Below are 12,001 nucleotides of genomic sequence, written 5' to 3'. Positions count from 1 at the left end.
CTATGGGATCTTTAGAGGGATCTTTACTACTACTACGTGCATCATGTTGGAGAAAAGCACTATGGCTTTAGGTGCTTTCATGGCAGAGGCTGGATTATATAGACTGAAAACATTCTCAGACGTTTTGTATCAAAGTTTCCTTTTCTTCCTCACTGGGGTACGCTTAAAATTAAATATCCCACCACAAGCAGAAACTAATATCCTCGTGTTCGCTGAACTGAAAAACACCACAGGCTCAAATACGACGTCTAAAATTAAATTAAATTTAGGGCGTTAGGGATCGGGTAGGGTAACACATTTGTTTACTGAGTTTCTCTGCTGCTCGGGGAACAGAGTAAGAAATGGTTTGTTTATCTTACAGCCGAACAGGAGCAGAGTGTGTAACATCACAGGACGCTGGCACCTTCACTCTCTCTATTCTCTATCTGTAATATTGTCCATGGTTTATCGGTGATCAACTATTTTAACTTTAGAACTGACAGAACAAACAAAAGATAATAGAAAAATAAAGCAGCAAGACACAGTAGCAATAATAACTTTGTGTTTTAATTTTGTTATTTTTAAGGATATTTGCTCTTTAGCTCTTTCATGGTGTTTAATTGTGTGATTGATTCAGTGGATATTTGTCAGTGGGTGTCTGTATCTTGTTTTGGTTCTTTTAATTAACTTCAGACCAAGTTCTTTCAGGATTAACAAAATTTTATTATATTGTTATTAAGACGCACACATTCTAATGCAAAGTGCAAATAACCGAGGATTGAAAGTGAAGAAACAAAATCCTCAGAATCCAAACACCCGTCTCCACTGATATTCTGATATTCCTGGGCGTTGAGGAGTGTGGGAGGGGAACATGGTGCATGGTGAGAGTTGATGAGTTTCATTCACACATCCCTGCCGGGTCCATCATTTGTATTCCTGCTTAAAGGCCATGTCGATATCCAGTTTGAGGATCCGAGTACATGCGTAACATGCCAAAGCCGTGAACATGCACAGACTTTGAACTCGGCTTGAGTCCCGATGAGTAGGTGGGCGTCTTAAACAAGAATAACGTGTGTGTGTGTGCGTGTGTGTGTGTGTGTGTGTGTGTGTTTGTGTGAGAAAGGCACTTGCAGAGTCAGACCTCCATTACTCCGGTTTAGCGCCTGCAGTTTCGCAGCCATCCAACCATTCAGCCTGTGATTGCTGAAGCAGGCCCTGGGTACACTCTGTTCCGACCCCTGGTGCCGAACACAGCAGGCTGATCTTCACCAGCCTCACAGCCTGAACTGTTTCTCACTCTCTCGCCCTCTCTTACTAACACGGTTAAGTTTGAGCACAAGAATGGATTCATTCCCCTCCTGCGCCAGCTCCGGCCTTGTTATGCATCTGAGGGACGCACCGGGAGAGTGCAATGCTTTGAAAGTAAAGTAACTAATGTTAAGGCTGTTTGCTTGCTCAGCACTTATACGTTGACAAGGTGAACAAGACGCATTAGGTTCGGACAAGCACTATAAGGAGCTTTTACGAAAGACCAGGAAATACAATTTACATTTAGTTGTCTGTGGAAATAGAGCAACTTTCGATGCAATACATGCATATATTGCTTAGAAACAAGAAAAGCAGGAAACAACTGTCAAGTATCGTGTTGTTGAGGAAGAAGCAGCTGAAAGGTTACTCACCAGTAACGTCAGTGCTGCCGTCCTGTTGCACCGCTGCCAGGACACTGACGCTGACCTTTCTCTAATGATCGACACAGAAACACTCTTCATCCTCTGTAACATCCTCAAACTCCAGTGAATCACGTCCACACCTCTCAAAGCTCTTATCCCTGCTCTGTCTGAAAAGGAAACAAGGCAGAGTAGAGTGGCACTTCAGAGCACATATCTCCGCCAGGGACCAACCGTCCCCTTACAGCCAATCGAACTTCCCCAAAGTGCACTCACAGATATCAGTCCACCGAATATTTCTGATTTCTTTTCATCCAGATCCATCCATTGTTCCTAGATATTTCATATAAACCTTTCTTACAAAGTTAAAGAAAGTGAGAATCAAATTCCAACATGTGGCCCTTTGTGCAAACTTTAATGCAAAGTTCTTTGGAGCAGTTTATTCATAATGCTGCTGGCAAACAAACATGGCAGAGGTAACGAGGGAACCTTGAACTTATCTCTGATGAATGAATGGTTTTGGTTCCTGGGAAGACGTGCAGCAAAGTGCCGGGTCAGAACCGAACCTGCAGGACGATTCAATCCTCCGTCTGCCATGACTGAGTCGTGAACAAGCCGACGGCTGAGTCTGATTTGTTCTCAACCTTTCTACCTCAGCGCATGATGTGTCTGAACCTGGAATTCAAATTGCACTTACACTCCTGGAATAAGAGCTGTCTCTTCTGAAATATTTTCCTTTTTAGGGTGAATTAAAGCACCATTTCATCTTATTTCTTTGGGAGTGACCTACAGCTTTCACAGTTTGATGCTCTTGATGCTTTGTGTCACTTCAGTAACAATGTTCACCAACAGGTTTTGATGTGCACTTTTCATCTCTGTTTCATCCTCTGGAAAACAGGAGCTTTTAGAGAAGCTATTATTAGTTTATAATCCTGCGGGTTAAATTAAAATTCATCTTAGCCTGACGTGTTATTGCTGGATTCACAATGAAAGCAAAGCCACTAGGCTGTCTTCTTCTCTGCCTCTGTCCAGAGCATCACAGTGTATCTGACAGGACTTCAATTTAAAGGTCAGCTCAGCTAGAAACGTGCAGCTCTGCCCCATGTTAACTGAAGTCAAGTGTTACATCAGATGACAAGTCACGTTCCACATCTATCAAATCCTGTGTCTCCCAGATCCCTCCTCACTGGGGCAGGAACATATTAATCAACCACATCGCAGCACGCACTGAAAGAGAGGAAGTAATACACAATAATGAAATATATGACAGGCAGCACACGTTGCATATGCATTCCATATTCAATATGTGCATGTGGCCACTATATGGTGTCATACAACTGCAGTAACAGGAACAGGAACAGGAGGGTTAACTGAAGGGAAGTCCATGAAATTGATGATGAGCATGACAGCAACATTGCAATGATTTCAGTGTGTGTGTGTGTGTGTGTGTGTGAGACACTGGCCATCTGCAATGACCAGCTAGTGTTTACATGCCAGTAGATGGAGAGACATTCCTGCCAGACACATTAGAGCTAAACACATAAGACAGTCCTCAGCCCATCATCATCAATCTGTCTGACAAACAGACCGTGAGCAACTTCACATCGTTTCTCACATTTAAGACACAGCTCACAGGCATTTCATTCCCCGTTTGTGATGGACATTCTTACATCTATTTTGGTAATTTTTTCTTTTATTCTTTTTCACTTGTATTGTCTCAATTTTGGGCCGTGCTAATCCGGGATGACTGTTACTCAGAGGAATCTTGTTAGTGTTACCGTTAATGCACATTTGCACATCTGAACAACTTCCTGCATGTTACTCTAAGAGAAGTATCTGCTTTATCCACGTTTCCTCTGAATGTGCAGCTCTCTTCACTGCTAGTTGCATGTTTTCATATAAATTCGGAAGGGATCTGTGAACCCAATAGGATTTTCACAGTAAATAACACTGCAATGTTTACTTGCCGTATTATTTTAGGTAGTGTGGGTTTTCCTACACAACACACAGTGTTCCCCACAAAGAGCAGTATACATGTCCTCCAGTCTGAATCAGTTCTCAGCCCTGCATGGATGGTTGAGCTTGCAAAATAATACACAGTAAATATACACAGGCTCCAGTTTCATTAACTTTGACATGAACAAACTCAATATGCACGACACATTCTTATCTAAGTATAATAATAATCCTCAATACGATTAAGTGTATCTTTGGAAATAGCAGAGTTTTTTTAGCTGTTTATCCTTTTTATATGTTCTATTCATCAAATAAATTCAAATAAAGTTACTGAGTAGATGAATAAAACTGTTCTGGCAAGTTGGAAGAAGAAGATTTATTATAGGAGCTGAGTGTGTTAATCAATCTATTTCCACTGCTCTTTTAAAAGTTAGTAATTTATTTATTCTGCAGAGCATATTTGGCAGGTTCAGTAACATCTATGTCTGTTGCCAGTAAACCGTGCACAACTTAGTTTTCACTCATTAGACTGAACCGTCTGAAGCACACAACCTGAAAAGGTCTGTGCAGCCTGATAACGAATGTTAAGCAGGTTAGTATTGACTTCAGAACTCTCTAATTAATCTGCTCTAATGAGTCAAGTGAGGACCAAACCATCGCTGGTGTTAATCTCCTCCTCCTGTGTGGATGCCTTTTTAAAACATAGCATGTAAAACGTCCAAATTTACAGCTCAGGCTTCTAAATAACTACTAACCCTTATTTGAGATGCCAATCACACCCCTTCCAGACTATTTGTGTTGCAGCGTTTTCTTCCAGAAACAGATTTTTTTCTCCATTCAACACACTGTAGCTAGTTGAGCCTGGAAGCGTGAGTGTGATGAGAAGAAGGGACGGAGCTGTAATCATAGACGCTCTAATTGGTGCTTTAGGCCTCGTCTTCACTGGCCTAGGCAGCTGAGACACAAATAGATGCTCTGCTCATGCTTACACACACACACACACACACACACACACACACACACACACAAACACACACACACACACACACACACACACACACACACACACATACACACATACACACACACATGTATTATCTGTTCATACTATTTGTTGGAATAACCATGAGGCGTAGACAGCTGCACAAACAAGCTGGAGGAGTGATTCTTAATAAGGTTGTTAATGACAACGCTACTTGTGGGGAAACCTCTGAGATGCCTGCCACATATAATGGTCTTATTGGTATTGATCCTGCAGGTGCTGCTGCTTCAGGTTCGACCTTTGGAGAGTTTGAAGAGGAGGGAGACATCAGCATAGTGTTACGTCCAGTCCGGATTATTGAGGTTATGTTGGCCTCATATTTATCGTTTATTTCTTCGAGTTGTGCGATTGAATCCTCAGACTCTACTGCACCCATTACACATAGAGCCATGTTAATCCTGTTAAACTAAAAACAATTTTAATCTGTATAAAAAGTTGGAGATCATTTCTCAGAGAGGTCGTGTGCTGTGTACGTCAGTTACATTCCAATGGTTGAATAAACACTTAAATTCACAAAAAGGTAGATTGAAGAGAAGTAGAAAACACTTTTGTGAAGTTGTATTTTACTATCGGGGTCTTGGATTTGGTTTCCATTATTCCACAAATGTAAGTTCACCAACAATCTATTCTTTCTTCCATTTGATTTTCTTAACGAATAATTTATATGCGGCAGTATGTGACCATCCAATTCTTCTGTTTTAACACTGTATGTTGACTTTATATGTTGACAGTCTAAAATAGAGTTTGTTAAAACAAATGAATCAATTAAAAGTTTCCACTGTTAAAGAAAAACTGAACATCAGGAGAAAACCTAAATGACAGACAATGAGAAATGTGTCGTTTTAACAGAGCACTTTTATTAGAACTTGAGTATTTTTGTGATCTGCACTGAAAAGAGACTGAACATGAAAACTGAGGTTTGTGGAGTTTCAGGAGGAAACTGCCTCAGTTATTCTCTCATATGAGTTTCACTTTGTCTCCATCAGTTTTGAATGAGATCCTGGAATGAAGACACAAGAACAGACTGGATTTACTCTTTATTTCAACTTTCAGCTTCTTCACACATTAGATTGTTATTGCTTTATACGTATATAAGATATTTAAGTGTATATAAACATGTATAAGAAACACATGTGATGAGAGCTGCAGAACAAACCCTAGGATGAACTCAATCAGGAAACTCTCCAATGGAACTGCTAGTTCAGATCATGAAAATAAAAAAAAACAGATACCTACGCAGCAGCAGATAAATATGCCCGTTCACTAAATATGTAAATACAATGAGGACGAGTGGATTCACACTTTACAGAGATGAGCCGTGATAAAAACAAACGGGGTTCCACATTGTGACCAAACATCCCATAACACTGATGCTCTGTAAATCCAACCAGAGTGTAGTTGACTTGTTGGACGTGTTGACGCTCTGAGTTCATTGATCATTTCATCAGTAAAGTCTGTTCAGTGACTCTTGTTCAGGGAGTTCATGGACACACAGTCAGTTTGTTTCACCTCCATCTCACATGTTGAAAAGAAAAGACCAAAAAATCAGCTCATTGATGAGGATCAGGATCAATACAGGTTCTAAAACATCCCAGAACCATATTTCTACATTGATTTAGAAAACAACAGCAACATTACTTTTTTCAAACACATTCATGTCAGTGTAATTATAGATTTATGTCTTTACAGTGTAAACTAAATATATGTGATAAAGGAAGGTCAGTGTTTGATTGACAGCTGAACTCTGTGCGGAGCAGAAACGTCACCACGACGAACTCTGATCAACAAACATGGAGTCAAAAGAAGTTAAAGATTTACACACAGAATCTAAATCACTGCTTTTACTGACTCGAGTCTATTTGAGTTTACAGAATTCAGCTGTGGCTCCAGGCCAAACCGAAACTCCAGCATAGAGAGGCTGAGTGAATGTGGTCTGGACTCTGTGGAGGAGAGTCATGGTGTCAGTGACGCTGAAGAAGGACAGAACACCTGCACTGTGATCCAGGTACACTCCTACTCTGGAGGACTCAGGACCTGACACTGGAGTCTCGATCTTGTTGTAATAAAATGTATAACTGTTTTCAACACAATATAGCGAACAAGATTTATCATTGAATGCAAATCCACATTCATGTGACATCCCTGCTCTGCTGACAGTCTTGTATGTGACTGCTACATCAACTCCCATTCTTAACGCCCCACACCCACCCACACCTCCACCTCCCAGTAACAACGTCCAGTCAGACTCTCTCTACTCAGGACCTGCCAACAACCAGTGAATCTGTCTGGGTGATCAGAATAAGACTGTTCTTCACTCATACGTGTTACTTTTCTGTTTCCCTCAGATAATAACAGATATGTGTGTGCTGTGTTTGGATCCATTGTGATTTCCTGTGAATATTTTAAGAAGTCAGCTCTGGTCTCTGGCTCTGGCCGGGCAGTAAAACATCAACTTGAGACACAATCTGTAAAATCTCTGTCTCACTCAGAATGTCCTGTAGTCGACCTCTGACCTGTGACACAGCTGCTGTCATGTCCTCAAAGTTCCTCAGAGGACGGATCCTGAAGCTGGATGAGTGTGTAGATCCAATGAGTGGTGACAGTGAGGGGTAGTTGTGTAGAAACTGGTTGTGATCCTCTGTGTCTAACAGCTGCTTCAGTTCATGGTCTTTCCTCTTCAGCTCAGTGATCTCCTGCTCCAGTCTCTCCTGAAGCTCTCTGACTCGACTCACTTCAGTTTCCTGCTGGGATCTGATCTGCTGCTCCACATCAGAGCTTCTTTTCTCCAGCAGACGGATCAGTTCAATGAAGATCTCCCCACTGTCCTCCACTGCTTTATCAGCAGAGCCATTGACGGCCTCCTCCTCCTGTTGAAGCAGCTTCACGTCTTTCTCTGTGTCCTGGACTCTCTGCTGGATTGTTTGTCTCCTCAGCCCGAGCTCTCGCTGCCTCTCTGTCCTCTCTGCTGCAGCTGACACTGTGTCATGGTCTTTGTGTTCCTCCATAGAGCAGAGATAACAGATACACTGCTGATCAGTGCGGCAGAATATCTTCATCACCACGTCGTGGCGAGAGCAGATGTTCTCCTCGAGCTTCTCCGAGGGCTCCACCAGCTTGTGCTTCTTAAAAGGAGCTGACTGAAAATGAGGCTGGAGGTGTTTTTCACAATAAGAGGCTAAACAAACCAAACAGGACTTAAGAGCTTTCATTTTTCTCCCAGTGCAGACATCACAGGCCACATCTTCAGGTCCAGCATAACAGTGATCAGCAGGAGCAGCTTGGAGTCAAGTCTTCTTCAGCTCCTCCACTAAATAAGCTAATATGGTGTTTTTCCCCAGGACAGGCCTCGGTGTGAAGGTCTGTCTACACTGAGGGCAGCTGTAGCTTCCTCTCTCCTCCTCTTTGTCCCAGTGGGTGTTAATACAGCTCTTACAGTAGCTGTGTCCACAGACAGTAGTCACCGGATCCTTCAGTAGATCCAGACAGATCGAACAGCAGAATCTTTCTCTGTCCAGTTGATTTTCCTGCTGCGCCATTTCAGCTCGTGCCAGTGACTGTAGACAGATTCCCTTCCTCTGAGCAGAAACAGATCTCTGCTCCTCCCTCTCTCGTTCACTTCCTGCAGTGACTCCCAAAGTTCACAGCTTGTTTTCCACTTGCCCTTACACTGACACACCTGTGAAGGGAGGAGGCACAGACATATCCTGACTGGGAGGAGCTGGTTGTGTTTGAGGAAGAAGTTGTTGGTGTTTCAGGATTTACTGCATTTTCACTTTTTTGCATTTAATCAAATGCACAAAAGTAGGGATCAGCCTCTGTTTCTCTAAGCGGAGGAACAAGTGCCACATGTCTGCTGACATCAATGCTATCCTGATGGAAGAGGGCAGGTGATGTTACCTGAATGGGGGGTATGTCGTGTTCTTTTATCCGAATTATGAGAAGAGCCGGTCACGGTTTTGTTCAATCAAGTATTGATGAAAAGGTATGAAAAGTTAAAGCAAAGCAATGGGCACCCAACGCACAGCCCTAGCCCTCTAGCAGCACAGGACAGTAAAGAGTCGCACCACACGGACGGCGGTTGTAATATTTATAACAGTAGGTAGAACAGGTTTGGTCAATAACGATGGGGGATCGCCATGGTTTAGACTTGGTTCTTCCTTTAATGGTGTGCAGGCGTAGACCCAGCCTCTTGGCACTGGAATCAGGAAATTACAGGAGCCTCTCCATTTCGCTCCTCCTCTGATGGTTGCTGGGCTAAATCTTCACTCTATGACAGTTCTATTTTGTGTTTCATAAACAACCCTTGACTTGGCTGACGCCTTATGGGTCGTTGTTGTTGTTCATTGGAGTAAAGAATATTGTGTTTCTGCTCTATCGGCTGTATGTTCTGTTTGTGTAAACATTTGCATCCTCCAAACAAAACAACGCCTTTTTATCTTCCCTTCTGAAGCTTGGGCAGCCGCTTGAACTCTGTTTGATGTTAACTAAAGCTAAGGGAGTTATGCTTTCATACAGAAAAGTTAGGTATGAGAACAAGTTAAGGCTGCTCAACTGTCATTCAATTCCCACATTCGAGGGGCAACACGGGTGACAGCAAGTGTTAGGATTTCAAATTTTTAACTATAGTCTGGGCTGACAGAATTCTTAACAATAAAGCTAGAGGTGGTTTTAGTTAGATATTATGCTTTGTACAAATGATTGAATAATAACCTTTTTCTTCCTAATGTTTAATCTACAAACTAGCTGGAAATGTGTGTGCGTTACATTGTTGGTCAGTCTCACAGCTTTCTGATAAGTTCTGGAGGTCATACAGAGCGACTTTGTTGACTTAATTTTGTGACATTGTTTGGGTTCAGTTTGTTGCGAATGTTTACACAGTCAGGTTTGTTTTGATATAGCTGAAACATAATATTCTTTGGCCGTCATGGCATCTGCTGAGTCAAGGCCTTTCATGAAGTAAACAGGTTGCCTAGCAACTATCAGAGTAGTAGGAACGTCATTGGGAGTGTCCCTGTTCACTTCCGTATTCCAAAAGCCAGGAGGATGGATTACGCCTGCGCACTTCCGAGGAGGAGGAACGAAGATCTACTGCTATAAAATAGACAGATGCCGGATGTTCGTGGCGCTCTAATATAACTAGCGTACTGGAAGCCCATTGCTTTGCTGTGACCTGTTCATTGTTTCCTAAATAAATACTTTGATTGACTAAACTGAGTTCGGCTCATCTTCTCTTAAAGGATAAACGAACACGCTTTAACACAAGATGATACACGACAGATTGGATGCAGAGTTCTGAGAACGAGCGGAGAGGGGGAGGGGTTGTGGTGCTGAATGGAGGAAGCCGTGAATGAAGAGATGTTTTTAAAAGACTCATTACAGATGGAGGGGAGAAAAGGAAGAACTAAAAAGGGAAGATGTGTTCAAATGATACGGAAAAGAACAAAAACTTCAACAGTGAGAATGTTCCAATTTTTCTGCAAACCTAGTGTTTGTGTTACTATATGATCAAATTAAACTTACGATAAAAACAAACAGCTATGATCTGCATGAAAGTGTAAATAAACATTTTACACTTTTGTGATTTCAACACCTTTTACATATTGTGTAAAAACATACTGTGATCACAATGGAGGCTGCTGCTAACTATCTGTGTAACGTGTTGGTCACCAGGACAACACACACAAACGCGCACACACACACACTCACACACACACTACCTTAAATAGGATTTTGGATTGTCTACATTACTTTAATACATCCTACCAATGGTCAGGTTTATTCTCTGCACACCACATCCTGACCACATTTATTTCTATATTCAATGATAATATTATGGTTAACTTTAAGATTTTTATTATTAGACTTACATCTTAACGTTAGCTATTACTCAGCATTTTTTTAAAACTCAGGAATCTTTGAGTGACATCCTGAATCTGACACTGAGAGTGTTTTGATGCATTTGTACACTAAGCAATCATTTAAATTTTAAATGATACTTTTAATGAACTTTTTAATGAATCAATTAAACGTGTTTTTATATGTTAACCTCAGGGATCCTTGCCCTTACTAACCAAACCAATCTTATCATGACCATGACCAATTCATGCCTAACTCTAACCTTTATAACCACAATTCACATCACAACATGTTGACCAGGAGATTAGAAATTAAGTTGTTCCTCATTAGGAAAAGGCTTTGTTCCCAATTAGGCTGTGATAAAATCAGTATTTAAGTCCTAAAGAGGTGACATGACACACACACACACACACATACACACACACACACACACACACACACACACACACACACACACACACACACACACACACACACACACACATACACACTTCACAGATTAATTTGCGTCTTGTCTATCTTCTCTCCTCACACATTGTTCTCCCTCAGTCGTCTCTTTACTCCCATGTATTCATGCATCCTTTTGTTCCACATTCAGCAGTTCCTATTCGTCACCTCCGCTCCAGCCTGAATGAAGCATGTAATTAAAATCCAAGCCTGCTCTTCTCTCCTCTCCGCTGCTGCTCTTAAATCTGTTTCTATCTCGACATGATCTTGACGCCTCTTCACTCACCTGAACTCCGGTCTGCTGAGCACACGCTGCTGCTGATGATATCATGATGAGTTTGAATATAGAAATACATTATTTACTTTGAGGAATTAACCATCAAGGAGAATACGATGGATTCCTTATGTGAAATGATGTTTGAAGACAAATATTAAAACACAAACATGTGTTTTTGCTCCAGTTGCTCTATTTATTTCCTAAACCAACCGAGCATGCAACCAACTAAATTATTCTGTCATGCATCATTAGATGGTGGTAACTGTTGTGTGTGTGTTTGACTTGTGATTTATTCTGTTTGGGCTCACTCTCTACCATCAGGATAATGACTCGTCTCCTGAGGAGCATCTTGGTAATGCATTAAGATAGATCCATCAACAATATTCCTGCTTCAAGGCGACGGAGCAGAGTTCTTTACAGTATCAGCATATTGTTGCTTTGCGAACGTGTCGTGATGCGACTCTGTCTTTGCCCCACGTTCCCCTGAGTAACATTTCAACTGTTTGGAAAAGCTCCTCTGCTTATCGTGCCCTCTCTCCGTGTCAACACAGCTCGGGCAACTTACTCCCCAGCTCAAATTTAATTACAACTCAGTGTGCCGGGGATTATGCAAAGCAAGTAAACCTGGTGGCAGTGACACACAGGGGTCGACTCCCGAGGTCTCTTTGCAATAGTTTTCACTGATTGTTATTCATCATCATGTTTTGTAAAAGATTAAAGACCAAAGAGTCAACTGATTAATACGGATGAAACTTTTTCAACTAAGCAATCATCAGG

At 41.7% G+C, this 12,001-nt stretch overlaps 1 pseudogene; it reads right to left on the bottom strand.

Annotated features, from left to right (window-relative positions):
• Positions 1 to 7,253: 7,253 nt before the first annotated feature.
• LOC133020023 (E3 ubiquitin/ISG15 ligase TRIM25-like) lies at positions 7,254 to 8,180 on the bottom strand (annotated as a pseudogene).
• Between the last annotated feature and the right edge of the window lie 3,821 nt (positions 8,181 to 12,001).

This window comes from Limanda limanda, chromosome 14 (genome assembly GCF_963576545.1).
Source record: "Limanda limanda chromosome 14, fLimLim1.1, whole genome shotgun sequence".
Lineage (NCBI taxonomy): Eukaryota > Metazoa > Chordata > Actinopteri > Pleuronectiformes > Pleuronectidae > Limanda > Limanda limanda.
The sequence above is the reverse complement of the archived record's forward strand: the minus strand, read 5'-3'. Positions and strand labels throughout refer to the sequence as shown.